Consider the following 8501-nt stretch of genomic DNA (forward strand, 5'->3'; position numbering starts at 1 on the left):
CCTACAGGCCTCACGTCCGCCAAGTAAGGCGACCGGGCTCAGCCGCAGCTCCCAACACTCATCCTCTCATGTTCCTTCACGCCAAGAACCTGCATGGGTCATGGCACAGAACCCCTGTATGTAGAACTTCTGGGCTGTGTAGAAAAGACACAGATACCACGAGTACCCTGCTATTGGGACTCCTCACAGCAGTGCATGCTACATGTTCTAAATGCACTTTTAATTTTGCTTTTATCCTTTCCTCTCTTTTGTTCAGCCCAAGTTCACTCTGCAGAGTCATTTTTTTCTCTTACCCCTTCACCTCTCATTTTTCAAATAAACTGTGGCATTGTTTTTTGGCTTATCCAGTTCTTTGTTCGAGGCAAGAAAGACCTGGAATAGGTTTAATTGGCAAGCCATTTCTAAAGGAACTACCCGACAACAATCAGAAATATCCAGGGAGTAATTTTTTAAATGTTCACCAGACTCCCATTACAGCAACATTTATTTCAGTGATATGGACTACTTCTGAGTACTCAGTCACTGTACAATTCCCAGATTCTTAGGCATTCTCAATAAAATTCCCACATTTCATCTACTGTGGACCCCCAAATTGTGGATTTGGTGGTAACAATAATTATTTTTGAAACAATATGGCTCAAAATGCCACAAATCTGATGAAAAATATGACTTTAATATCCAAAAAAAATTAATGAACCCTAGGGAGAATACAATTCGATTTATATCTAGATGTGTCAAGTGAAACACTTGGAAAAGATTATTTTTAAAGAAAGTAAAAACTTATGTATATAAGTACAGCAACATGATCAATGTCTAACTTTTCATCAAAAACACATGGAAAAGATTATTTTTAAAAAAGATAAAAACTTACGTACAGCAGTATGATCAGTGTGTAACTTTTCATCAAAAAGAGAAGACACTTAAGTAAGCTATTCAATGCTCAAGTTAAAAACTGCTAATAAACTTTTACCCAGAAAAGCATTCTTCCTGGCCCTGAATCAAGGCCAGCAGCTTCCTGACACTGTTGGTTTCAAGCAGGAGCCTAAAGAGATGTCTTCCTATGGTCTGTTGGTCATTTCAGAACTTGGGCAGTCAAATGGTCAATTCTTCAGAAAGTAACAGATTGAAGCAACCCCTCCACCCCCCTGGTGAGCAGCTGTGAGAGTGGCAGGCTGTGGTGGCTCAGGACGGAAGCCACCAGCATTTACTGGGTCCATGCCATGCCGGGACCTGGAGCACCAGAAAACCAAGCAACCCACCCCGCCCCCCAGCCCCCATGAGTGGCTGTGAGCATGGCAGGCTCTGGTGGCCCAGGACGGGAGCCTCTGGCATTCACTGGGTCCCACGCTGGGACCTGGAGTGCCAGGAAACCAAGCAACCCTTCTCCCCCCATTTGTTTTGTTTTGTTGAACTTCAATATACATGAAAGTATGGACAGCTATTTTGAAGAAAATGAGAGCCTCTATGACAGCCATTAGTGACTTCCCTAATTGTCTGGTTTTGAAGACCTAAAACCTTTCCTCATTCTGTTCAGATCAGTTTTATACTACGTTGTTTTATATGAATTCTCTGTATGCAAAAGCATGCACAACTATTTAGAAGAAAACAAGAGACAATATGATAGATAGTGAAGATTTCAAGTCATCTAGCTTTGAAATTTATATCTCTTCCATTGCTTTCTTATGTCCTATTTTGTTCTGTTTTGTTGTGTTTAATTTTATGCCCTTTAAAATAAAAATTAAAAAAAGAAAAGCATTCTTCAATTATAAAGGTAAAATAAAAATATTTTGGAGAAAAAAACTGGAAAAATTCCTTAATATCAAACATGCCATATAAAAAATATGAACGAAAGCACTTTAATTTGTAATGAAACGGCATCACATGGTAACTCGAATGAACTGAAAGAAAGGAGAGGGCCAGCAACCACTGGTCCTTAAGCCTAGCACTGTGCTATGAATCAATCACAAACTCTGGGTTCAGCTGCCTCTGAAAAAGCCCCATCTAAAACTGCATGAGGGCTTATTTTTTGTTTGGTCAGAGAATGTCTGTACTTTCTGTTGAGCACTGTTAAGAGAGTTTGGGACCACACTGTCACTGAAGATAGCTGTGATGATGATCCTTATTTTGACTGTTGCTTCTTGGCTCCAGTATAACTCCTCAACCCACTGGCACAGACCCTTCATCCTGCTGGCATAGATTTTCTAGTTTTCACCGCTGACCTTTGGGCCTTCCCAGTGCAGACTCATGCAACAGACTCACATGAGTCATTGTCATGGGCTCTAGGTGTTCAACTGGACTCACACAGGACATTGCTGTGTGATCCAAGCCCTTAGCTGGATTATCTAGGTCTTTAGTGCTGTGGACAGATTCCTTGCACTTTCTTGTATTAACTCTGGGTGACCATCATAAAATAATATTATAAATTATGTGTCCTGTATGTAATTGTTCTCCTTGCAGCCCCTGACTACAACACTATCTGTAAAGGGTCATGATGGTGGGAACTTTCTTGTGTCCTTCCAAAGTCATGCAGGTAAAAATCAAGAACTAGCCAGGAAAGAGTAACAACAAAGCCAGGGTGTACAGACCTCACAATACAAATAAAATCTCTAAATTGAATGCACATCTTTGCAGTACGAAACTCATAACTTAAAAGTGAGATTTAAGGGGTTTGGGATTTAGCTCAGCAGCATAAGCACCTGCCTCACAAGCAGGCAGTCGTGAGTTCGATTCCCAGTACTGATTTTAAAAAAGTGAGATTTAGCATCCTCAGTTGAAGCTCCTCATACCTGTGTCCCATCAAGAATACAGGATGCAACTTCTGAGGAAATGAGTTGAGACAAACAGACTCTGCTTGAGGTCCACAAGCAACATCCATATGTGTTCAACAATCTGAGTTTCCAGTATGAGGAGACAAAGAGAAGCACTTTCCTGTATCAAAATGAAATCCTCTTCTATGAGGAAAGAGCTCAAGAAAGGTGAATGGCAGCTCCATCACCTGAGAAGCAGCCTGAGCAGCTGAGAAATGACAATGTCCTTGAGTGAATCCTGGCTAATGTGGACATGAGAGCCACTCCTTCCTAGAGGACCTTTTGCTCCTGTGCTCCATGCACAGAACACAGAGGCCTGGGAGGGGCGACCAGGGGAGCCTTGGTCATCAGGTCCTCAAGGGGGAGGAGGTCAGACTGGGAGGCTCAGGGATCTGGAGTCACAAGTGGTTTGAAACTACTTTCATAAAAGTAGGGTCCTACGACCTCGCAATCAAGCAGAACATGTGCTTGTGGTTTTCTGCCTTGCAAAGCACTTTTGATGGATTTTTTTGCAATTTAGCCTACGGCCTTTCATTGATTCTCCGTACACTTTTATAGAACTTTGATATGATATTATAACTGTGAAGTATTTTCCATGTGTAGATTCAGTCACTATAACGGTGATAAATATATTATTTACATGACATTGTACAATGTGGAGTGAGATTATAAATGTATTTTGATTGTCATACAGAGATTGATAATGAAGGCATCATTAAAGTTGCCACTGTTAGATATTTAAGATAGTAATCATTTTTGTATGTATGAATCAACATTAGGTATGACTCAACATAAGAAGAACATAAATCCTAAAGGTGGCCTCTTTTAATGATGAAATAGTTAAATTGAGTGGAAAATTACTGGCAGTTTTCTAACTGCTTGACAAAGTTTATGTAGTTGGAGGATCCCTGGGCGGACAGGACCTTGAGGGAAAGATAAAAATAGTAAATAAGAAAGCCTTTGTGAAGTGCAAGTGTGATTAGGGAAAAGGAGAGGAAAAGCATGTTCTTCTAGCTAAAGCTAAGTAGAAACACAGTAATGGAATTGCAAGGCCATGTGAAATCACTCCCTCGGGACATCTGCTTCTGGAAAAGTCCCAGGGTGAAAACAGGCAGTGTTAGGAAGCCATCCACGTTCCAGTCGGGAGGGGCAGAGAACAAGCTTCTAGAGAAAAGATGAAATATTAGGTGACAGCTAGGGAAGAACTGTGCCTCCTCTAGTTCTTGCCCAGTGAGGAACGGGAGGGGGCCAGGAAAAGAAAGAAACTTTTCTCAAAAATAGCAAGGGACCTTGAGAAATCAATCCAGCAGCTGCTAGATGAGACAAAAAGGAATAACTTAAGATTAATTGGAGTCAGTGACAAACAGGAGACACCACAAATGACATGGAAGAAATGTTCACAGACATCATGAAAGAAAACTGTCCTGGTAGAGAAAAAGAATTTAACATATAGGTAAATGAGGCATATAGAATTACTTTCACAATGAACAAAAAAAAAATCTACATCTAGACATGTCACAGTCAAGATTCCAGAAATTCAACACAAGAATAGAATCCTAAAAGTTGTTAGAGACAAGAAACAAATCACCTACAAAGTAAAGTCAATCAGAATTACAGCTAACTTCTCAGCACAAGCTCTCAAGTCAAGGAGATGTCAGAGTAAAATACTCTAAGTTCTAAAGCAAAACAACTTACAATCCAGATTTATGTACCCTGCAAAACTATCTCTCATAATTGATGGAGAAATAAGATACTTCCATGACAAAGAACATGTGAGGAAATTTATCACCACCAAACCAGAACTCCAAAATGTTCTGAAGGACATTCTAGAAAGAGATAATAAGGACTACAGTTCCATGAACCCCAACAGAAGGAATACACCAGGAAAGGCAAACAAGTGGAGGGGAAACAAGGGGGGAGCCAACAACAGAAAATAACATGATAAGAATAAGTCAATACATATCAGTTATAGCCACTAGTGTTAATGGCCTCAATTCACCAGGCAAGAGATTCAGACTGGCAGAATGGATCAAAAGGCAAGATCCCACAATATGCTGCATTCAGGAAACACATTCAATTCAAAAGAAATTATACACTGAAAGTCAAAGGATGGAAAACAATACTCCATGCAACAGGAATCCAGAAAAAAGCAGGGGTAGCTATTCTATGTGCAGACAAAGTGAATTTTTTGAGAGATAAATAAGGTCACTACATCTTTGTAAAGGGAACAATCCAAAAGGAAGAGTAACAATAAAATATATGCAACAAATATCAGTGTACCCAAGTACATAAAACAATTACTAATGGACATGGAAAATCAATAAGCCCTAATACAATTGTTTTGGGAGATCTCAGTACCCCCACAGTCAAAAAGATCAACTAGACAAAAAATCACTAATGAAATATTAGAACTAAAAAAACTTCTGCATAAACAGACTTAGTAGATGCCTATAAAGTGATCAACCCACAATATCAGTTGTACATGGGACTTTCTCCAAATCACCCCACATACTGGCTCACAGAACCTGCTTAACTAAATACAAAGGAATTGAAATTATCCCATGCATACTATCAGAGCACAGTGCAATGAAATTGGAAATATATGCCAAAGGAAACCGCAAGAACTTCATGAACACCTGGAAATTGTACCCTACTGAACAACCAATGGGTCACAGATGAAATTAAAGAAGAAGTTAGACTGTTTTTACAGTTGATTGATAATGACAGTACAACATACCAGAACTTGTGGGACACGATGAAAGCAGTCTTAAGAGGAAAATTTATAGCAGTAAATAAACAACCATATCAGGAAAACAGAGCAAGCTCATATAAACAACATAATGCTGAATCTCAAACTTCTAGAAAAAGAAGAGCCGGCTACATTAAAATCTCATACAAAGGAGGAAATTATAAAGATCAGAGCAGAAATGAACACATCAGAGACTAAAAAACATTACCAAGAATCAATGAACTGAAGAGTCAGTTCTTTGAAAGATTAAATAAAATCGACAACCCCTTATAGGCAATCTTATCAAAAAAGGAAAGCAATAACTCAAATTCACACACGATTAGGAATGAAAAGAGCAAAATCACAACAGACCGTGCAGAAATGCAGAAAATTATCTATATGTGCTTTGAAAACTTTTATTCTAACAAGATGGAAAATACAGAAGAAACAGACAGATTCCTATATACAGATGAATTATCAAAGCGAATCAAGAATATATAAAAATCCTAAATAAACCAATATCAATGAAATCAAAGATGTAGTTAAAATGTATCACCAAAGAAAAGCCCAGGCCCTGACAGATTCACTGCTAGATTCTATAAGAAATTTAGTGAAGACCTAACACCATTACTTCTCAAACTCTTTAATGAAACAGAACTGGAAGCAATACTTCCAGATTCATTCCTGGAAGCAAGCATTACCCTGATACCAAAACCAGAGAAGAAGCCAACTAAGAAAGAGAATTACAGGCCAATCTCCCTAATGAACATTGATGCAAAAATCCTCAATAAGATACTGGCAAACAAACTGGCAAATTGCCGTGAAGATTGTACACCACAAAAATCAGACCCCCTCCAAATTTAAAAACCCAATTCAAACAAGGGCATATGAGAAGAATACACACTTCTCAGATGAAGAAGCACACACAGCAAACAAATATATAAAAAATTTCAGCATCACTGATCATTCAAGAGATGCAAATTAAAGCATCACTGGGATTCCACTTTATCCCAGAAAGAATGGTGACCATAAAGAAATCAAAGAATAACGAGTTCTGGAGGGGCTGTGGGGAAAAAGGAACTCTTCTCCACCGTTAGTGGGAATGCAGACTGGTGCAAACACTGTGGAAATCAGTGTGGAGATTCCTCAAAAGACTAGGACTAGAGATCTCATTCAACCCAGCTATTATTCTTCTGAGTATCTTCCTGAAAGAATTAAAAACATCATACCACAGTGATATATTTGCACCTATGTTTATAGCAGCACAGTTGGTAGTAGCCGGATCTTGGAAACAACCTAAATGTCCACTGACTGAAGAATGGATAAAAAGATGTGGCATTTTATATAATGCAGTACTACTTAGCCATAAAGAAGGATAAACTGGAGACCTTTATAGGTAAACGGATACAACTTGAGACCATACTCATTAGTGAAATAAATAAGACACATGTGTAAACATTGTGTTGTCTCATTAGTGTGAGAAGCTTAAACAACATATGTATATGTACGTGTATATAAAAAATAGTTAAGATGGTTATACTACAGATTTCTCTGAGTTCACTAAAGAGAAAGATTAGCATTGTTCAGACAATTTGAACACAGAAGTCTTGTGCTCTGGGTGAATGATTTGGGGATGACAATATGCAATGTATACATTATTGTTGCCCCCTGATTGATATGTTTTGATATTTTGTTGTAGTTCTTTTTCTTTTTCTCCTTGAAGTAAAATGGATTTTAAAAAATGCAATAAAAAAGCTGTAATAATAAATGACAAGGAGAATAAGCCCCACATAGCACAACAATCTGACAAAGAAAAAGAAGGGATTTCTATCGGGTCCTGACCTAGATCCCCAATCTCCCAAATGAATGTAATGTGGAGGCTTAAATAAAAATGAGACAAGTGATATGATTTTAGGGCTCCAGGAGGGTCAAAACCCTTTAGCTAAGCTTGAGACTCTGAGGGCTAGGACAAAGACTTCTCTGGACCACCCGTATTTATTAGGTCCAAAACAAAGGGCGGGGAAACTGAGGAAAGTGTGGGAAATGAACAGGACCTTGGGAGTCACTTCAAAGACTTCTCCAAGTAGTAAATTATGCCAATTTAGGAGAATCATCTTATCTACAGGATGACATTTTTGGTAGGATGGAGATTGCAGGAGTGAAATTCCTTCAGCTGCAGCCTCTATTTAATTAATTAGTGTTGGAGCCAAAGTGTCTTCAGCTGTGGCTTTATCCTGCCCTTTGAGGTGTCTCTGGCCTCACAGGCACCACAGGCCTCAGCCAGGACCAGTGATTCATAGAGGTTCACTTACTATGAATCAGCTCCCATCGCCAGGCAAGGGCAAGGGCTAGGACAGACTCACAGATATACATAGAAAGCCAATTAGTAGAATTTAAATCCTGCTCAGAGCCGCTTCATAGTGGTCTCCAACAGATTTCTGTGCTGGATGCCATAGGCTACACTACGTGTTTGCTTGGTGAGTAAGGGCTTTCCAGCAAAGGAGACCCTAAGTGAGGGTGTGCTGGAGGAGACGGAAGTCCCAGAAATGCTTACTTGAAGAAATCAGAACTGCTTCCTAAGCAGTGACTTGCACACAAAAAACGCTGGATCCCCTGACACAATCTTATTTGAAACTTCTCTGCTTGCTTCCTAACGTGTCCATATTTATCTAAATATATAGTCTAAATTTTGGGGAGAAAGTACAATGAATTTTTAAATTTATCAAGAACCCACTTCAACAGATGGATGCAGGATGAGATGAGGGAAACAAAAAGTTTTATTGATGGGGAACTAAAGTCAGCAGACATCAATAAAACCACTGTGCCTGAAGTCTGGGAAATCATTTAAAAGTTGGCTAGAGGCACTCAGCAGTGTTGTAGTCAGTGCACTATCCAAAGAGATCCTGAGGTTCTCCTCTGCCCACCAGAGCTCTGTGCGGAAGGTCTCTTCCCCTCCCCCTCTCGGC

The 8501-nt window shown here is 39.3% G+C and overlaps 1 non-coding gene across 1 annotated transcript; it reads left to right on the forward strand.

The window, feature by feature from the left end:
• Positions 1-987: 987 nt before the first annotated feature.
• LOC111756334 (small nucleolar RNA SNORA2/SNORA34 family) lies at positions 988-1124 on the forward strand. The gene has a single exon (XR_002790824.1). It is a non-coding gene; the product is annotated as a small nucleolar RNA SNORA2/SNORA34 family (small nucleolar RNA).
• Positions 1125-8501: the final 7377 nt, after the last annotated feature.

Source organism: Cavia porcellus, unplaced genomic scaffold (assembly GCF_034190915.1).
Source record: "Cavia porcellus strain 051 isolate PalLab524CR breed Dunkin Hartley unplaced genomic scaffold, mCavPor4.1 scaffold_17, whole genome shotgun sequence".
NCBI classification, from domain to species: Eukaryota; Metazoa; Chordata; class Mammalia; order Rodentia; family Caviidae; genus Cavia; species Cavia porcellus.